The sequence below is a fragment of the Scophthalmus maximus genome, chromosome 11, assembly GCF_022379125.1.
Source record: "Scophthalmus maximus strain ysfricsl-2021 chromosome 11, ASM2237912v1, whole genome shotgun sequence".
NCBI classification, from domain to species: domain Eukaryota; kingdom Metazoa; phylum Chordata; class Actinopteri; order Pleuronectiformes; family Scophthalmidae; genus Scophthalmus; species Scophthalmus maximus.
Window position 1 is genome coordinate 1,935,316 of NC_061525.1, and position 21,229 is coordinate 1,956,544.

Genomic DNA, 21,229 nt, shown 5'->3' on the forward strand with positions numbered 1-21,229 from the left:
TGACTCACTTAGTTGGAACTAATATTGACTGTTGTTGGGGTTAATGTTTTGAAGAGGAGAGACAACCTGACCCGAGGTCAATCTAACATCCGCTTACAGTAGTCAGATGTTGTGACGAAGCACAGTGATCTAGTTCCTTATCAGTTTTTACAAACATACAGTAGATGTACCGAAACTGGGTTGATACTGTGTGACAAATGCTCTCAGTAAGATCAAACCGTACACACGTGTGCCTAAGATAGACTTGTGATTCAGTGTATTGATTGTTGATTGTTTGTATACCGGTAAGCATTTCAGCATTAACCATGCCACCCATTCTGGACACATGCTGGGATTTCCGCCTTGATCAGTGAAGAATCTCCCAGCTTCAGATACTTTCACATTAAGATAAGACCGAATGGTGATCGTCATTTAATTCCAACAGATATCTCTCTACAAAGCAGTTGAGTTTAATATGTCTCCTCCACCTGTCCCATATTGGTCAGCACTAGTTTCTTCACACAATGGTTTTTAACAACAAGGAGGGTGTGATCTTACTGCTTTCGATCAAAGCCCCCGCTCTTTAATTAACCAGTTCTGACACCAAAACCTCACATTTATAGATGATACATTCATTAAGTGTGGGAGAAGAGTTGGGCATGTGCAGTCTTTCAGCAGGATGAGCAATTTTCACTTCAATGCAAATGTGTGGCACTGGTCCAACAAGGACACGCCATTTACAACCATACACGTGAGCACTGTGGGGAATTATATCTTGGTTTTTGCATTAAGGGTGGTGTAAATTAAATCCAGGCCAAAAAAATATTTTAAAGATAATGTAGAATTGTATATAGTAATACCTCTGCCCCATGTCTCTGTGTTAATTAGTTTATTCTTTAGCAGGATAACACAAAAAATACAAAACCAATTTTCCACCAAATTTGGTGGAGTGATAGGGCCTGGGCCTAGGGAGAAACTGTCCAATTTTGATGCTGATGCAGATTAAGGAGCAGATCAAGGACTCTTCCCCCCACACACTTTCTTTAACTATGTTTTATGACAAATAAATCATTCAGGTTACTACATCACTTTGTTTTTTACTTTCAGATTTCTACTGTAAGTACTAGACAATCATGAGAACGATTGTTGAGCCTGGGCAGATGTAAGCGCTCTACCAAGTGCCATTCTAGTGGTCCAAAAACATGGTTGTCTGAAAAATATATTTGAATAGGCACATAAGTTCAAACATGAACATTGAAAATGTGCTGTCTTCTCTTCTGAGAGCATTTAGTCAGGGTGGGTGGATGTTAGTAATGAGACAATTCAGGCTGCTTCACATTTTTCATGGCTTGAGCGGACAAATAACTTATTACTAACTCATCTTATTGACCATGCAAAGGGCTCTACAGTACAAGTCAGTCATACAGTGCTGCCATTACTGCGCTTTTCTGTCACATTCATACACTGCTGGAAGAGGCGTCAGAGGCAATTTAGGGTTAAGAGTCTTGCCCAAGGACGCATCAGCATGTGGACTGGGGGAAGCAGGGATCAAACCTCTGACCTTCGGGTTAGTGGATGACCGTCTCTACCTCCTGAGCCACAGTCACCCAATATAGATCACATCAACACTATATTGTTTCAGTCCCTTTGTGTATGGAATATTGGGTACTTTTACAAGCTTTCAATATGTTACAAAGTTTGTATAATGCACTAAGGCAGCTGATGTAGCAGTCCAAGTTTTGACAGTGGCACTGTAGCATAGTTGATCGTTAGATCACTAGTACAACATATATGAAAGACATAGTAGTACATTTTCTTGTTTAAAATATTTGTCTGCAGTCTAGATATAATCGTATATCGTATTCTTTAGACATGGTTAGTAGTCAAGTAGAACGAGAAAAAGTCATCATCAAATAGTAAATGGACTGTATTTATATAGCGCTTTTCTAGTCATATAGACCACTCAACGCGCTTTTACAGAAAGTCAAATCCACCCATTCACACACATTAATACAGTGCTGCTATTCACCATGAATGACTATGAGGCCAGAAATGCAAATATCATCAGTAGCTGCTCTTTCACATTATACACCGGTCAGAGATTGGGTCGATCATGTCTTACATTGTAATAATAAAAACTGACATTAACTACATGGGACATTGATCGATGGCAAAAATGTTTTAACTATCACCTACAAACATCATCCATGCGCAGTTTCAATCCAAAGATATTAATATAATACTTAATAAAGTCATAGTTTGAACACCCACCTGTGTTGCAACTGTGTGGGTGTGTAAACATTATGGTAACCCCCAGGCCAGGCACTGTCTAGTCTGGTATATGAGGTGGTACCACCAGTCTCCCACTGCCTTTTAATTAGGAGTGAAGGTGGGGGGAGCCATTTTAATGAAAATGGGCCACATCATAAAAACAGATTTGACCAGGTTCATCCACAGTTCAGGCTCAAGGACAGCAAACACACAGGTAATGCGGACTTGAACCATTCAAGTGCAAACACACATAATAACATTAGATTGCCTGAAACTGCTTTGATCCCTGGGAATGTGGGAAGGGTGGCATCAAATACTAAATAAAACAAAGTAAAGACATACATACATAAATGTAGAATGATTTCAGCACCATGTGTTCAGTAAAATTCTCCAGAATTAACATAAAGAAGCCAAAACGGGTATTCTGTGTGCATATATGAAGTTTTCTGTCTTTAACTTTTTTTAACCCTTATTCATCTGTCATATATACTAACTAAACAAGGTTGTAAAAATTCATATGGTGGAATCTTGCAGGCAAAACTTCAGCAGTATGAGATAAGGGAAGGGATTGACAGGTAACAGTTTAAAGGATAAAACATAATAAATGAGTAAAGACAGTTAATGATGGAGATGCTTCCATACAAAAGGGTACACTGAATGGTTTGATCAGCATGATATTATATTTTATGGCTTTCGAGGACACCAGATCTCACCTCAGTGAACGCTGATCATGCTCTCCATCATCATCAAAACATCAAATTGGGGAATATATTTAAGAAGAAAGTTGTCCATCCCTCTTTTACAATTCACAGACATTACAAATTTATGATGAGGAATACTGAAGCTGGGAACTTTTCTTAGATGCTGTATGTCTTTCCATGCTGCATGAAAGGAGCCGTGCCACACATCAGTGAGACTACCTTGTATGTTAGCATTTCTCAAGAAGATCAGGATGGACAGAGGAAAGAAGGATGGAGAAACGTGCTAGAGGGTGACAGCTGGGGTTCAGCCACTGAGTTTAACATCCATCGATACCCACCCCTCTCCTCTGTTGGCTCGCTGATGGAGGGAGGAAAAGAAGGGAACCTCATCGGTGGGAAGTTACCCAGAAGCCCCTGACCTGAAGCAGGATGAGGGCCACAGTTTGTGTGTCCAGAGGGGGTCGGGGGGAAGGCAGCATCCTGGCAGGACATTAGGGACTTGGTTCCCAGCAGTGCTAGCTACTCTCCTGCTCAGACTCCATAAGTCTCTCCCTGCTGGGTCAATGCTGCCTTCCTCCAGGGGATTCCCACTTTTTCCCAAGGCTATGCCCAGCTAGCCCTGACTCACTCTCCTTGCCAAATGACCTACAGTTCGGCCACTTGCTTCCCTTATCTGTCCTTTCCCAGGGCTGTAGTACTCTATCCAAGTCCCCTGTCTCTGTCTGTCACCCTCTCTGTACAGTAGTCACTACATCTAAAGGAACAGCTTAATGATGGCCTGTCTCACTGAAATTAGCAATGGCACATATGGCTGCAAGCAAGACACAGTGTGCATGTTTGACCAAGCAAATAATGACACTCATATACAAACACAAAGCAAATCTGAGCGTGATTCAATTCAAACGATGCTTATATTCTTCGTCTCAGAGCACTGTGGGGTTTTATTTGATTTACCAGCAAAACAAATTAGCACCAAATCTTTTTAACGTCAACGTAGGTAGGTATAATCTTTCGCTTTCTGCCATATTTCAATATCTGCCACTGTCAAAGGAAACGGAAATACAAATTTACTGTACAACCAATCACACTGTGATCTCTTATTGTGTTGTGGCCCTAACAACACGGTCGAAACCATTGCCCACCATTGCTGTCCAAAAGATTACATATCAAATATGGCTGCCAGAACCTGTCTTAACCATGGATGATTTATAAGAACTGGATTGTCGCTCAGACAAGTAGCAATTTTTCCCCCAGTGGCTACTCATGGTATTTCAGCCAGTAAAACTGTTAACGGGACATCCCCAGCTATAAACATTGTCCTTTATTATTCTTTGAATTGTATACTTTAAAGACATAGATTTTCAATCTTTGTCAAACTTTTCCAAAGCTCAGAAAAAGCCCAGAAATGTTGTCTTTCTCTGAGTGACATCACTGTCATGTTGTGTCTCGGGTAAAAGTAAATGTAGTACGATGTGCAAAAAAGAGAAAACTGAATAATAAGGTCCAAACGTTCAACTGCATCTTAGAGTCTTCATCACTTGATGGAGATTAACTTTTTTATGCAAACTAAAGATGACATTTAGAGAAAAAACCTGAGAGTGAAACTTGAGATTTATTCAGTTAGTTTTTAAATATTAGTAGTAAAAAGTATAAATAGTAGTATAAATTAGATTACCATGATTGAAGGTGAATTGTGTCAATGAAGTTCAATCATAATAACACCGTAGTACATGGCCGTTGTCATTAATGTACCCTGGACAATGATGTACAGGTTATACCATATACTGCAGTACAGCCTGTACTACTATGGTAGACGGGGGCTTTTCTGACAGTGGCACACTGCTTAGATGGTTAAGTTCCCATGCTAGCTTCTGTTTACCCTGGGCTATTTCTGCACACTCACACATACAGATGGACTGCCCTATCATACCCCCTCCTTGTAATTTCTCATCCCTCCTCTCCCATCCTCCGTCCTCCCCCCCTCTATCATCCCCCTTTTCTTTCCTCTCTGGAGTCCGGTAGGGTTATGTGAACGGCCAGGGAGGAGGGCTGAGAAAAAGAGGAGAGGAGTGTGAAAGAGGGGAGAGATGTTGTGGGGTCATCACTGAGTCATCATATTCCCTGTTAGGGCTAGCTGTAATGGTACGCTTGTATGTATGTTTGTGTGTGTGTGTGTCCAGATGCTTTCCTAATACTGTGTGCAAACTGTATGTCTGTGTGGGTGGTGAAGTTTGCATTCCAGTGTCCATAAGTGTATTTATGTGTGTGGGCATGAGTGTGTTTTTTTGGATGTGTTAATGGAACATCCGGTGTATGTCTCATTTCCAGCCAGACTGTGTAACATTTATAACTACACTGAAAACATAATCTCTCTTTCACATCCAATCTTTAGTGTCTCTCTAACCCTGTCATCTGCTCTCTATGACTGAGCTTTATCAACCCTTTCTCCTTAAAAAAATAATGATGTACTGCTCCCTTTCTGTCTGAATTATTCTCTCTAGTTTTGTTTTTCTAATCATGATACTGTTATAGTTGTGATAGTGCAGAGAAGTCATTGGGACATGTAGCCTGGCGTAGCAGTATTAATAGCTAAATGCGTATATGTCTGGGACCTCTCGCCTCATTTTCGATTTCCAAGAGACGTTGCCAATGGACACAGACCAAAATGCCTCCTGATGCAATTAGACCTACAACCAGTGAGAGCAACGAATCATGTGACGTCTGTTGAATGACGCGAAGATGTCAACAGACTAGAGCGTGAAGAGAGGAGATGTCTGTGAGGATGATCCACAATGTCTGTGTTGGCATTTTTGTGGGAGAAATTTGAAAATATCGGGTACTTTTAGTCAAATGCTTGTTCATCAGCGTTGGTTGGTTGTTTTACAAAAGTCGCTATTCTCCCTTTCACAGTATAAACCCCGCCCATTATCAGATAATCAGTTGTGATTGGACCGGCAAGATTTCTGTTGGAGGGAAATCACTTTCCAATGGAGGGGTTCCAGACTTAGTCTGGCAGAGCAAATGAGATGAGCTCCCAGAATTCTTCTTTGTCCAAGGCTAGATGACCTGTGGAAGGACAGAGCACAAAACTTTGACACTGGGGACTTGGCTTTATGCCCTGCTTTCCACCTCTGGTTATGTTTAGCTCTACTGATACACTTGAAAATCCTGGTTTAAAATATTGACATATGGTCTTAAAATATTCGTCTACATGCCCCATCTCATGCTTCAGATACGTCGCTTTCAGTACTGCATGATCTTACCACTTAAGTTGCCAAGGAGTATTTTTTTAAGCAGATGCATGAGATCCTTATTACTGCATCAGCTTTTCAAACCCAGAATAGTTTCCATTTATGTTTAATTAATAAAAATGCCTTATAGTTTAAGATGAGTGAAAAAGAATTTATATTTCAGATTAAGAATGACGTGGCGTGAACATTGTGTTTAATCGTGACCTCATCCCAAATCAGAAAGTGGAGATGGAGAACCTTGCAAAAGATATAACTAAACCAGACAAAAGTACAAAAACATGTAAAGAAAAAATCGGAGGTGGCTGAAAATGGTGTTTGCTCCTATAACAAGTATATTCTGAAAACCAGGGCGTCAAATGGTTAAGCTGCAGTTTGTATTTTTCATCTTGCAGATAGTTTACTTTAAAGAGGAATAGTTAAAGTATTACGAGATAATACAATGTATATGAAACCAGAAACATCTGGAAATCGTGTCTCTGCTTACCACCAAAGGTCAAACTTATTTATTAAAACTTATATCACAAAGGAATAAACACAAGGGAATTATCTGAGGTTCTCTGCTTAAAATCAAACATTTATGGAGATTAATTATATTTCCCCCCCCAAAAAATGGACATTTTCTCTGAAATTCTAAAAGCATATAGAGATAATTTAGAGCCCTAGTTCAGTATGAATACTGTGTCAACGTGCAGCAAACAGTTTGCAGAAATACTGAGCGTAAAAACATCTATTCGTTTTTATAGCGATATAATCCAGGAAGCCTCAGTTTCCTACAAAATATACATGTGAATGCGAATGACGTTATCTTCAAGAGACAAGGTTGGCTTTAACCAACTGTCTTTACTGTTCAAAACATCCGTCTTTTACTGCCTCCCTTAAAATGCTGTGCTCGCTATCACCCCATCACATCCCTGTCCTCGTTCTCTCTCCTCCTTAGCCTCTCCTCCTTTCATCTCTTCGCCTTCTCCTCCTCTCCGCCAGCCCAAGTATCTGTGTGGCCTGGCTTTGCCTCTCAACAGTAACTCAACCCATAAACAAACTGCCGTACATGCTGTAATCACAAACCCCAAACTGCCTGACATTAAAAGGGCCACGTTTCATCCCTAGGAAAAAAGAGTCAGAGACAGAGAGAGAGAGAGAGAGAGAGAGAGAGAGACAGACAGACAGAGAGAGGGTAGAAAGAGGGGGAGAGGAGGAAATGAAGAAAGAGAGCAACAATGTTTGAGCCTCCTCCTCTTAACAGATGCGGCATGCAGTATCAGTTTGCTAAAGTGCGACTGGGAGGAGAGATAGATAGCGATGGAAAAGGAGCATATCTTTGAAGAGTTCCACATTGCCCTGTGCTGATCAAAGTGCTCCGCAGCCTTTGTGGCTAATTGTGGGGATTATCTGAAAGTGCTTGAAAAAAAAGACCGGCCTGGTTTTATGGGTGTCACACACGCGCACGCACGCACGCACACACGCACACACGCACACACACGCACACACAGAGTCTCAACATATGCTATTGCGAATTCACCGGGAAAACGCTCAACTGACCTCAGATGGATAACTCAAGTTTTCGTGTATTTGTGGAGTAAGACAATGGCAGAAAATATGACTGCGGAGTAAAACACTGGTTTAAAAAGTGGAGGCGATCCAGGAGACATGAAAAAAATCAGAGGCAGACATCCTGTCGTGTTGATCCAATTTCAAGGACAGTGGCGAGACTGGGAGGCTCGGAGTGCCAAACGACTTGTCAGTGTCAGTTGTAAAGCTGCCTCCCCGAAAGCCACTTCCCCCTGCTGACACACACACACAGACACACAGACACACACACACACACACACACACACACACACACACACACACACACACACACACACACACACACACAGCTCTGGTCAGCTGAGTAGATCCTTAGTGAGGTCAGGAGGAGTTTGGAAACATGAATACAGCTCACAAAGAGACTTTCTTTCTAGGGTTTATGAGTCTTCTCTACAGTTTGCCTGACCACAGACGCGCATGCGCGCGCGCGCACGCTCGCTCGCTCGCTCGCTCGCACGCACGCACGCACGCACGCACGCACACACGCACACACGCACACACACACACACACACACACACACACACACATTTACACTTAGGCAGAAGCACAAAAAAAATCACATAAAGCTGATATAGCGGATATGGTTTTGTGAGGGGGAGAAGGGTGTATGGTCGGCGTCAGGTCCAAGCAATTATCCAAGTGTCCAAACCTCTTTCAGGCAGCCACAGCGGAGCCAGACAGAGCTCACACACACACACACACACACACACAGACACACACACACACACACACACACACACACACACACACACACACTCTCTCAACTCAGGGATTTGCCCAACATAATTCCACCTCTATTCACCATGAGAGGTTTTACAAGGTTAGGTCCAAAATCTCTGAGCCGCTGCTAACTACAAGCCGACTACCAGCTGGCCCTTCGCCTCCAGTCTTAAAGCTCAAGTGCTTGATTCTGGCCTGGTGAAGGGCCTTTTGGGCTCGGAGCCCCGAAGACCTTTCTAATAAGACGAGCGGAGAAGACAATGGCAAGCAGCTAATCTTGTCTTTATGCAGCCTTTCTCTGTCAGTGGGGGGCACTTGTAGAGGCGGTGCTCAGGTAAGGCAGTGTGTCAAAGGTTAAGCTGGGAGATTCAGACATGCACACACAAGTTAATTAAAGTTTGTCTAAGGGGGTGAGAGTGTCTCTTGAGGAGGTTGCCAGTGTCTAAAGAATAGCCTGACACAGGAATGCCATTGACTTCAAAGTTGGCTGAGTGACGCACAGTTGTTTCTAGAAACCGTCGCAGGCATAACATTGGAGCAGATATCCGAACAATTAATGAAGAATTTTCTGCTCGTCTACATGATAAGCAGGCACAGATGGAAGTGTGTGTTTCGGTTGGACTGGTCAGTTTTAGGTCATATTCTTCTATTCTAACTTTAACTTTTTAGGTACAAGACAGTTAACTGAAAATGCTTGGGTTCTGCACTGTTCATTGAACAAAGCCAAACATTTGAATACTGTAGGCTGTGAGAAATCAAAATACGTATTTTTCATTATTATATGACACTTCTAAAATGACTGTTGTATCCCTACTTTGTACTAATCAAGCAACAACATGGCTGCCACTGTGTTTTGAAGGGGCAAAAAAAAGAGCAGGAGGACGATGCGGTTGCTCTACAACCTGAGATGAAAGTGATGGATGTCCCGAGTCACTTAACAAGACACGAGATCGGGGCCAATCTGGGCGTACAGATTTTGGCCAGATGTTAAAAAATAATTATCTTTTTTTATTTATATTTTGCCTTGAAAGTGCTGCTGTTGGCTGATAACTGTACAACTTTAGTATTCTCTTCAGGCTGGGGTTGGAGGGGATGTCCAGATTAAGTTTAAAGGTTCTTAGCACATTGACACACTTTCTTTGAATGTCAAAAAATATACTCTATGACAGCATAAAATAATCTGTAAGGGCAAAGAAACATACAAGCAGGAACCGAGAAAATGTTAGAATCATGCAAGAATACAATTTATCAGGATCTAATATACTGCCAAAAACAAACTTATCTTCTGAAAATCCAAGATACTCAAGACTCTGACACTGTTGGTGATGTGAGACAGAATAAAGTTGGAACCAAAAAATAAGTACTGATTAATTATTCACTGTGACAGAGCAGTGAATAATATGTTTCCTGATATCAAAGTAATTTTGTTTGAGTGAAAAGCTAGGTTGGATCACTTGAAAAGGAATGGTGGAAAAAAAAGGAAGAAAGGAGTGAATGAAGAAACAGACAGCAGATGTGTAGAAGAGGAAGAGAATAACCTCAGGAGGAATATAAAAAGAGAGTAGTCTGGAGAAAGGGATAAAGAGGAAGGAAGGAGGAAGAGGAGGAGAGAAGATGAGCAGACAGTATCCTTTATGTATTGGCTGAGTGTCTCCCAGGGCTTTAGTAATGCTTTATACAGACCCACTTTCCAAGGTCGCCATACGGCTGCTTGTCCAGCTGTTTTCATATTCAGGTTCGGCCCCGTTTCTCTCCCCACTGTGTGATTTGTTTTTATCTGTGACTGTCGGGCAGATTATTACCAGAGGCAACAGATTAACTACAGCAAAAGACAAAAAAAAGACAACATAAATGAGGGCCTGCCATGATTTTAATCCTGATTAGTATGGGAGAGGTTGGCATAAATACATGCAAATATTCAACCCTACAAGCATACCTCAGTCATCATTTGCTAAGGAAATGAAAGTAAAAAAACTCTTGACACTCAAGGCCTCTGATGACAATGTAGCCTGGACACTTGGTCTCAGAGCCAAGCCTGAGAGTCTATCAGCTTCCCTTAACCCTAAAGGCTAGCAGGAGGTGCTAACAGGAGGCCACATGAGAGCTTATTGGCAGCACAGGGACAGCCTATTGCCACAAGCCTGCAGTTTGATCCCTGCATGCACCTTTTACTAATACAAGCTGCAAAGGTTCTAAAGCACAATGCAGTATTTGAGATGCCGCATCTTCCTTATTACACATGAACTTATTGACATCATATTCACAATTCAACTAACAGGTAGACTAGAAGTCATTGGCTGCTTTTGATTTGGACCACTTTGACACAATTTCCCTTTTATCCAATGAACAATAGAAGTATATTGGTAACTGACAGTGAATGGCTATGTGCAGGTCAGGTCACTGCTGTCTTATTTTTCTATTTTACTCCCACTGTGATAACTGCATGTTCAGTCTTCCTAAGAATTAAGTATTGGTCAGTTTTGCAGCATGTTTTATTTCCTGCATCTAATCACGAGTAAAGAAACAGCCCTAACATATTCAAAAATAGACAAAGACCCACTCATGGCTTCTTTTAAACTGTACTCGATCTCTACATATGGACATGGTATCAGTTCATGTGTATGGTTTGTAGAGTAAAACCAGAGACTTATGACTTAATAAAGTCATATTATGACTTATAGCTAGATTTAATAAAGATTTTTTTGTACAATAAAAAACCTTTTGGGAGCTGTCATGGCATTCCATCTTTATTAACAGTCTATGGGTAAAGATTTTGGATGGCAAAGGTGTCTGCACAGATGCTTGTGCACATGGCTATATGCAAACATGTTAATTATATTTATCAAAGCAAGTCAAGTCAGTTTCATTTAAGTAGCTTAAAATCACAAATTTGTCTCAAATGGCTTTAAAATAAGTACAACATACGATGAAACATTTGAACTGCAACTGAGATGAGGAAAACAAACAACCTCTGTATACAACTATTGGAGGTGCTATTGTAAAAACAATATATGAGGATATGTACAGATATTACTCGGGAAGTGAGTTCTAAAACAAAACATTGGCTGTTTTAAGGAATCATCCATTATTGACGCTGTGTTTGATTGACACTTGCATGCACAAACACCTTAGTGCTCAGCACCAAAGATGGAGACATAAAAAGTCAAAATACAAGAGGAGGAAGAAAAGGTGATGGACTTGTTTTTGCTGTCTATTGCCTGTGGGAGATGAACACCTACAGATTTGCCTTTGCCATCAGAATGTCATGTATATGTGGCATAGATAACGCAGGAATGGCCCCGCTGTGACCCCCATCCTACCATCTGCTTTGGCTGGGCTTTGCCCAGCCGCTCAGCCCGCCTGCCTGCACGGATACTGACCCGTTCCACATGCCAAAAAATAAGACAGATGCCCCTGACACCCCAACTCCAACCCCCCCCCCCCCCTCCCATTTCAGCGCCTCTCCCTTTCGTCCAGACCAGACGCCCTGACTGCCTCCATCTTCCCCCCCCCCCCTTCCTGTGCTAAGCTAGCGGCTAGCCTCAGTCTGCGTTGGGAGACATATGTTAAGTGATGACAGCGGAGATATATGTCCATGTGCCGCACGTAGGTGGGGTTTACGGATTGTGGACATGTAAGCGTGTGCAAACACACAAAAGCTACATGGTAGAACGGCCATGAAACACCACAGCTACGTTCATATAACTACAAGTCATGTGAAACAGAATAAGAGACCTACACACACACACACACACACACACACACACACACACACACACACACACACACACACACAGGAGGCCGTGGTCCATCCTCTGACCGTTGGGTGACCTGACAGCCCAGCAGCTGCTAGCTGTTTGATGTTTCACTCTGAGGATCACATTTCATTTCCAGACTCTTCAGCCAATAGGAGAGAAACATAGAGACAGAGGGAGGCTCTTCTTCCTTTTCTTACCACTTTGCCATAGCACCATGCGACACGACCAATACCATCCATAAGCACACACTGTGTTGGCGCAATGTTTCAACACTTGTGTAAAATCCCTCCACACAGACATGTTGACAAACTGTGCTGTACTACAGTGACTGAGAGGTTATAGCTCAAAATGTCACAATGCATTCAGACTTTGCAGAAAGTCAACTGACAATGGCACATTGGAAGGGCATGTGTGTATGTCTGTGTTGGTGCATGTGTGTATGTGAGCATGTGCAACAGATGGAGAAAGGCTGGACATTAGACCCTCTGGCCTGATGACATGAAGTCATCACATGACAGCAAATCTGAACACTGCCTTCAGACACACTAGACCGCACGCACGCACACACACACACGCACAGTCCTGTTAAATCATCATATTCAAGCATTCAGGAGTGAATGTCTTATTTTAGGTATTGTAACACACACATGCCAAATTAGTACATGTTTTATCTTTTACTGCTTTTAAATTCATCATAACACTTATCAAGACCAAGAATAAGAGATTGTTTTATTTATTTTTTTCTAATCTGCATTTCTGACCTGGTCGTTCCATAAAATTTTCTCTTGTAGCAATTTAAATAATATTATATTCCTGTTGTGTTGTAAATGTATCTTTCTTAACAGTATATAAAATGTATGGTGTATTTTTTTTCTTCTTTGAAGCATGCAATACACAGCCTGCACAGAACCTACAAAATGTGAAATTCGTATGATTGTGAAGATAATAATTTTTAAGCAGGACATTAGCCGGACTGAATCCTATAATTGGCTTAAGTGAGCGACACAAACAAACAGGCTATTTATGTAAAATCACAAGGCAAACCAAGGTGTCAACTGGTCTCCATTAATTTTCTTATAATGAACACCCGAAGGCAAACTATATAAAGTTGCATAAGTTGATGCATTTCATCACATATGTCAGCACTCATGTATAGCATATTCATTGCAGAACCTAATCAAGTTTCAGAAGTCTCAGAAGCATTTACATCTCATTTGCTGTATTTGAAAATGGTCAGCAGAAATAAGTTGCAATTTGCAACAAAGAAACAAAATAAAAAATACTGGTTTGATAATTGAGATGGTATCTAAAGTGGAATTTTGAGTCATTACTCATTCCAGCTAATAAAAACAAAGATTTCTGACAATGGAATAAGGATGAAAAAAAAATCCCTTCCAACAATTTCAGTTACAAAGTCCAAACTGTTAGAAATGCTACATGCAACGTTAAAGAAGAGGGCCGTTGTTCACTCGTGTCCTCGTCTTTCCCTGTGCTGTTATAAGTGGATGTGGCCTCTTAGTGTGTGGCCACTCAAGAGTGAGAAGACGAGGAGACTGCCAGAGGCTAAAGGGCAGCTTTAGTCAGTTCTCTCAGAATGAATGAACACACACACATGCACACACACACACACACACACACACACACACACACACACACACACACACACACACACACACACACACACACACACACACAATGTGAAGAGGGGCTCAAACAAGCATCTTCACCAGGAATTCAAGAATAAGGAGTCTCTGGCGCCATGCGTGGCTGCTCACTCTTGACTGAACAGACACACACATACACACACACACGGGCGCAATATACTTGAAGGGACATCAGAAACATAGCAAATGTACACACCTTCTTACACAAATTCCACAATCACATAACAACAACTTATCCTGACCCTTTTTCTGCTTAATAGTTGTGTACAGCACAGTGCATTCCATCATTCCAGTTAAAAAGTGAGATAATCACTCTTTGGTTGACGAGAAGGGGCTGACTGGTGGGCCTGACGTGTAAGCCTATTACCTCCTTTGGGCTTCAGCCAACACCACATACAGTACAGCTTTCTACACTAAAACTGGTATTATATTTGGGAAAAATATTTAATGACATTAAAGTCATTAATTAACGAGAAAAACATCGAAAAAAGTCGGAAAAAGTACTGAAGCTTCAGGATCCCTCAGTGCCTGGGCATTTCCCTGAGTTACTGTTAATAAAATAAATCACATTCCTGTCCTTGAAATACTGAGTGAAATTTAGAAAGAATGAAGGAGGCATACGGGCATAAGGTCTGATGACGTCATTGCATAATAATTAGCCATTTGGATTTACCTTTGGTAAAGACAGGGGCTGGTTTGTCTCCGCCAGTAGCAACATTTACAAGACTTTCTTTAAACTAAGAAAAGCAGTTAAACTACATAAACACCTTTTGTTTTAACTTGTTCGTAAGATTTCACATGTAGACAGAGCAGATTGAAATACTGCTTTTAAACAAAGTATAATTTGATTAGGTGATCCACTGCAGACATAGTACACGGTATTCAGCAGTGTCTGTGGAGATTGTGAAGCGATGCAGTTCCTTGATAAACAAAACACTATTTTTTTGACTATTTTTCTTGTACATTTTCGACCTTTTTCTCGTAGACTTTTTTCTCTTAGAGATTTATCTCTTAGATTTGCAACATTTTTTCTCATAAATGTACCACTTTAATGTCAGAAATTATGAATTTCCCCAACATACAGAGCCTTATCCAAGGTCAATAAATATTGAGGGTGTGAGTCAATTTTTTTGCGAGCATAACCCCACACATCATAATAACTTGGGTTCTTTGAAAGGCACTATATCAAATTGAGTTATTGTTATTATTTTTATTATTATTATTATCATAAATATAAGAACTTACCACCATTTTATTTGTTCAATTAACTCTTTCATTTTATGTCAAGAAAATGTTATCTGCCTATACAGTGTTAATGTTGTTTCTTTATGTGATTCTGGTGGAGAACATCAAATCCCATTAACTGTAATTCGTTTTTCATGAAAAAGAAATAGACTAAATACATATTAAAACCATCCTTGAAAATAGGGATGGGAAATAAACTCCTTTGAACGTCATTTATTCCTCTGGGAATTACCAGAAATATAACAAAGAAAATAATTTCATACAGCTCTGTACAGCAGTCAGGTTTCCTATGGAGGTGATTTTTTTTATTACACTAAAAGGATGCACAAACTTCAAAGCTGGAGAGTTGCTGCTGTCCACCGTGTGTGCAGTGTGTCTAAGCTGTGATTGTGTTTTCCTGTTTCGTATGTTCATGATTTGAAATCAGAAGGACTTTTCCATGAAAGTTCAAACATTCACCTCTTTCACTTCGAGGGCAGAATAGTACAGGACTCAGACTTAACCTTGACTCGACTTGTGTGACTGTGATTGGATTTGAGCACCGACTTCATTCATTTAGAAGTTGGAGACGAGAAATCACAATATTTTGTTAGTTTGTTATTTGTCACAGGCAATAATAATTTGGCATAAGATATTGATGGCTTCATTAATACAGTAACATTACTGAATTTCGTGCAGAGGCAGGCAAGTGTGTTCACCAGCCGACATGTGGATCCATGTGCGTAGTGTCAGAAACAGATTTTACATCAAATTCAACCTTGATGACTAAGACTCGGACTCAGGTAATGGAATCTTCTTTGGGGAGTCCGACTTGGACTTGACTTAAACTCGATGTTTAGTAACTCAACTACAAAACTGGTGCTGAACAAACCTTCAGACTATGACCAAAAACTTTAAACCATCTTTCAGTTCTTCGTAAGTTCTGTTGGCCAACACACGTTTGGCCAATACACAAAAAGCAAAGAGGTTCATTATGCAACCCTATTCCTTCCTTCCAATCTTTCAAACCGATGCCATAAAGTAAATTTTGAATGTTTGCGTGAATTTAAAATGGTTTGTTTTTAACTTGTGGACTAAAAATATTCTGAGTACAAGTACAAGCATGTACAAGAGGCAATAAAGACAACCAAGGATGTATGGCAACACACACACACACACACACACACACACAGACACACACACACACACACACACACATACATTATTAACCTTACACACACATTGCCTTGATAGTCTGTGACCTGTTCCCTTGGCCTGGCTTACCCTTCTCAACACCCCCATAAAAATGACAAGGCCTTGGGATCAAAGCTGTCTAGGCCCCTTACACACAGACACATGCACACACACACGCACACACAGACGCACACACACAGACGCGCACACACACACACACACACACACACACACACACACACACACACACACACACACACACACACACACACACACACACACACACACACACTGCTTTCAAAGAAGGTTCTCTGTCTTTAGCCGTCATCGGTCTGATTAGAGCTGGTGGTCCAGGAGTGTTTCCACATCACACAGCCCTTCTTCGGCTGTGTTCAGCCCTGCTTGAACTTGGCTCCGCTAAGAGGCACTAAAGGCTTGGCCGCAAGCTTGCTGCTCAGGGGAAACACTGAAGATTAGTGTCTTTGTCCCAGTTCTGTGAATCCAAAGCTGCTGTGCTACTACTATGAAATGAGCTGCCAAACAAATTATCTCGTTGTCACAATGCTGTAGATGTACTGAAGGTCCCTTGGGCCAGTCAGATGAAAAACGTGACATTTCCATAATTTGGCAGAAGAGACAGAGAAGCTGAAGCTGATTTTTCCACTGGGTCAACAGAGGCACATGTGATAGTGATGGTAAGTGTAGATGTAAATCTGAAATGTGTTTTGTATTTTAGGTTAAAAACATGAAAAATAAGTGAGGAATTTTGAGTGAGACCTTCACAATAAAAAAAAAATTATAATTAGATATTACAGCAAATATTTCTAGAAACTATCATGTGAAGGGGGATTTTCTGATGGGCTAAGGTATAAAGTAATCACATGCTTTTGCATCATCAGAAGTACATCAACAACATATTTTCCTATAATGCTTTGTATATGCCTGTCATGCCATATTGTTCAGTGGCTTTTGCCATTAGTACATTCATGTTATTATACCTATTATTATTATTAGCAGTTGAGTGTACATGAGAGTGCTTTGACAGCCCCTACAAACCAGTGAACCAGCTCAGCTGTATGACTGTGTATGCCATAAGACTGGGAATGGGAGCCTTTTGGATGTGACCAACATCTGGCCTTCAACTTCTGAACTCTTTCTCCACTTTAAGGAAACAGAGACCTCGCAAAAAAAAAACAGGCAGGAAGAGGATAACTGAGTTTCGCTGTGCACAAATGACATTTGGTCTAATTAGGTATGGTAGGGTACTACTGTATTACAACAGGTCCGAGATCTGTATCAAAACATGTAATATCCAAATCCATCCCTATAGCAGACTTACTACCCGGTTGGTCATGCATCAAGTTTTTGCCAGTGTTGTGGTCTTTCTGTTTGAGCAACATTGAACTAAACCTAATGATTATCTGGTCTATTCAGGATCGATCTGACTAAAATCAGGTCTCATTCAAATCAGGCTCACTTTTGAAAAGAAATTGTGCATGTCAGGATCAGGCCAAATTTGGGGCAGTCCATTTTGGAAAACCTCTGATTTAAGAGAGTAGGGCATCATGGCCTCGTGCAGTGAACAAGAAAAACAAAAAGTCAGACATACGTTTATACACACATATTTTTAAGAAAAAAAATAAAGGTGGCTCAAAGGCACAATTACTACACAAGATAGTGTATGTCTGCACGTATTATGTCAAGTGATATGTAGCAGCTTCGTAACGTTGCCATCTAATGTTCCTAGCAATGAGGACTACAAATTCTAATAAAGGTTATTTTGAAAGCCATTTTAGTGGCTGTTCCAACAGAAAACTATTCGTTGGAAAATACAAGATAATAGATTTTCTAAGCAAATACTGCATTTGGCATAGCCTTCGATAAACTTAAAGATACCAGATCTTGGCCAGTACATGAAAAAAAAAGAAGCTAGTATGGACAACACGCAACACATGAACAATGGAAAACACACACACACGCACACACACACTGAGGCTGTGGACAGGTCCAGCAACACCTCTGAGACTGTGATCCCACCTCTTCTTCCAGTGGGATGCCACTGGGGAAAAGGGTGAGAAAGGAGGAGGAGAGATGCTATGGAGCTAAGTGCCTAGGTGTTAGCTCTTTGCCTTAAGACATAAAGTGGCACTCTGGGAGTCTGGGACTCGAACTCCCAAATGCTTCTGACACAAAATGAACACCTCAGTCTCAGAATGCCACCCCATATTTGAAGGGAAAAGGTCAGCCATCACTGTCCACAGCACTGCTTTCAAAGAAGAATTCAGTGTTGACATGTCTTCAAACGTTATTTTTCATCTACCTTGGTACTGGTTTGAGGATCATCGTCCTCACTGAGGCTGGGAGCAAATAGATAGTTTCATGTCAGTTATATCAGTTCCCTCACCCTTGACCACACAGGGATTTTTGTTGCCAAATGATGGTGAGTGGTAGAACCAAATGTCCAGAGTAGGACTCATCTCTTCAGACACCCACGAGTGACTTGTAGAACTGAACTGACAGAATTCTTTCCAACCTCCACTGGTTTCTTTTTGTGAACTGCGACCCACCCTTTGTATTTTTAAAGCTTTTCACCCCCTAAATCCTGAGGTTATGAGTTAGGGGGTTTTCTTCATGATTTTCCAATCATGAAGCAAGATTTATGCACCTTGGTCATCCAGGTTGTTTGTCTACCTTCACTTTCCCCCCTTTAGCCGCATTATAATCTTCTTCACTTCCCTCATCTTACTCCTCAAACTGACAGGCAACTCCACCTCTGTCTAAATAGTTACTCTCAACTCTCAGTCCACTCTGAACCATGTGTGAGCCTTTTTAGTGCATGACCCTAATGTTTAAACAAGACACATTTAGAGGTGTGAGATGTCCAATTTATTTTGGGCACAATGTCTTAAATGGCAAGAAAAAAAAAATGTAACTGTCAACATACTAAAGGTCTAAACTTAACCTGCACAGAGAGTAGCACCTAATTAATTTGCTGGCATGATTGTATGGCACTGAAAGCATGTATCAGCATTCAAGCCAGTGCTGACAATTGCTTTCCCGAGTGAATCAAGGTCACAAACTTCACCAAGCAGAACCGGTAGTGTCACTGGGTGTCTTTCACCAGCACCAGCATATCTTCCGTAAAAACACAATGCCATGTCTTTCCTTCAGTCTTTGAGTATGTAAACAGACCATGTGAGGAAAAGGGCTGCATCTTGTATGATGAAAATTTCTTGGATTATAGCTGGATTTTGAGATTCAGAACACATTAGCCAGGTTTCACACTCTAGTTTTCAACATACATCTGTTTTCAGTAATAATGGCTTTCACACACCAGAGAACTGCTAAAAGGAAAAGGGCTTCTTGTTTGTAAATCTTGCTCAATAGCCACCACAATCCTTCCAGTCGACAATCTTTCACCCCCACAGCTAATGCTGTGGCTGGATCCATTAGCTCAGTAGCACGAATGCTGCAGATTAACGGAGGATCACAGTCACACGGTAAGCTTGGGGCAGGCAACATACACACCTTATCCCATAACGCCCACTGGGCGAGTTATGGCGGCCCTCGTGATAATCTACAGTCTCAGCTTTTCCTAACACAAATGCACTACTGACTCCAAGATGCTGTAAATCTGGCCAGCAGGCCACGTAGGGCCAGCAGGGAGTTAATGGCTGCCTCATAAAACTCTGAGGAGGGAGGTCATGACTGCAGCCGAGATGCCTGATGCCCTAAATGAGAAGCATGTGGGTTTGGGGGGGCAACACTTCCCAACAGGGTAAGGGTGACATTGCAGTCATGTCTTTTGGGAATGACCCATGAAACAACACGACAGAGAGTAGCAACAACTCTGGTCTTGTATCTGATGTTTGTTGGCCCAGTTCAGAGCTGGTAGAAGGAAGATTATCTGTCTCAGGTGAACTGATCGCAGGTGGACAGCTGTGAACACGCTCCAGACACATTGGAGGTCAGATCACAACACATTCAGAGGTGTTGCAAATGTAAGAAAATAAATAAAATTCAATGTGAGACATTTGATGCAAACTTTTAATAAGTTTTTAAATATTCTAATACATACACACAAAAGTGTTTGTACCAACCTCCAGAGCTGGCTGTAGTTTTTAAAGGTACAGTAAGCGATTTTGGAAAAAAGATTGTTTGTTGTTGATTTTTTGACTGCAATTGTCGGAGGTCGAACCTTGGGTATGGGAGACTGATGCGCTAACCACAAGGGCAAAACACCTGAGTCGTAGCATCTGTTGCTAGCATGCCTGTTAAGGTGTTGAGTGTTTTTTACAAACTGCACACACAATTTTTTAATTTTAGGGCTGAAAAATTCGACACATAGAACAGAAAGCTAGCGGACTGTGAGGAAATACTCGCTGAATTTTACAAAAAAGTGTATTGGATTAAAATTGCTTACTGCCCCTTTAGCTCTAAACTATATCTTAGGAACAACACATCATTTGACAGTTTTCAATAATTTGTATTAACTACCATAGAGTTATTTTCATCACCTGAAAAATAATAGTGAATAATTGCTTCAAAAAAAAAAAATACATCTGAATGTATAATGTTCTAATGGTCACATAACATTTGCCCCTCTATTTCCATCAGATTGTGTTTGGTCTGGATATAAGACAATGGCCTCGTTCTCTTGGAGGCCTATCAGTGTCACTGTAGAGCTGTGGTAACTCCTGCTTTATCAGCTGAAAAAGCATGTGAACAATTGCTTCAAATAAAAAAAAGGAAATACATCTGAGTATATAATGTTCTAATTGTCCCATAAATTTTGCCCCTCTATTTCCATCAGATTGTGTTTGGTCTGGATACAAGACAACTGCCTCGTTCTCTTGGAGGCCTATCACTGTCACTGTAG

The 21,229-nt window shown here is 41.0% G+C and overlaps 1 protein-coding gene across 6 annotated transcripts in view; it reads right to left on the minus strand.

The window, feature by feature from the left end:
• The window catches only part of bcas3 (BCAS3 microtubule associated cell migration factor), a 308,540-nt gene that overhangs the window by 78,017 nt on the left and 209,294 nt on the right, over positions 1-21,229 (minus strand). The gene's annotated exons all lie outside the window — the stretch shown is intronic.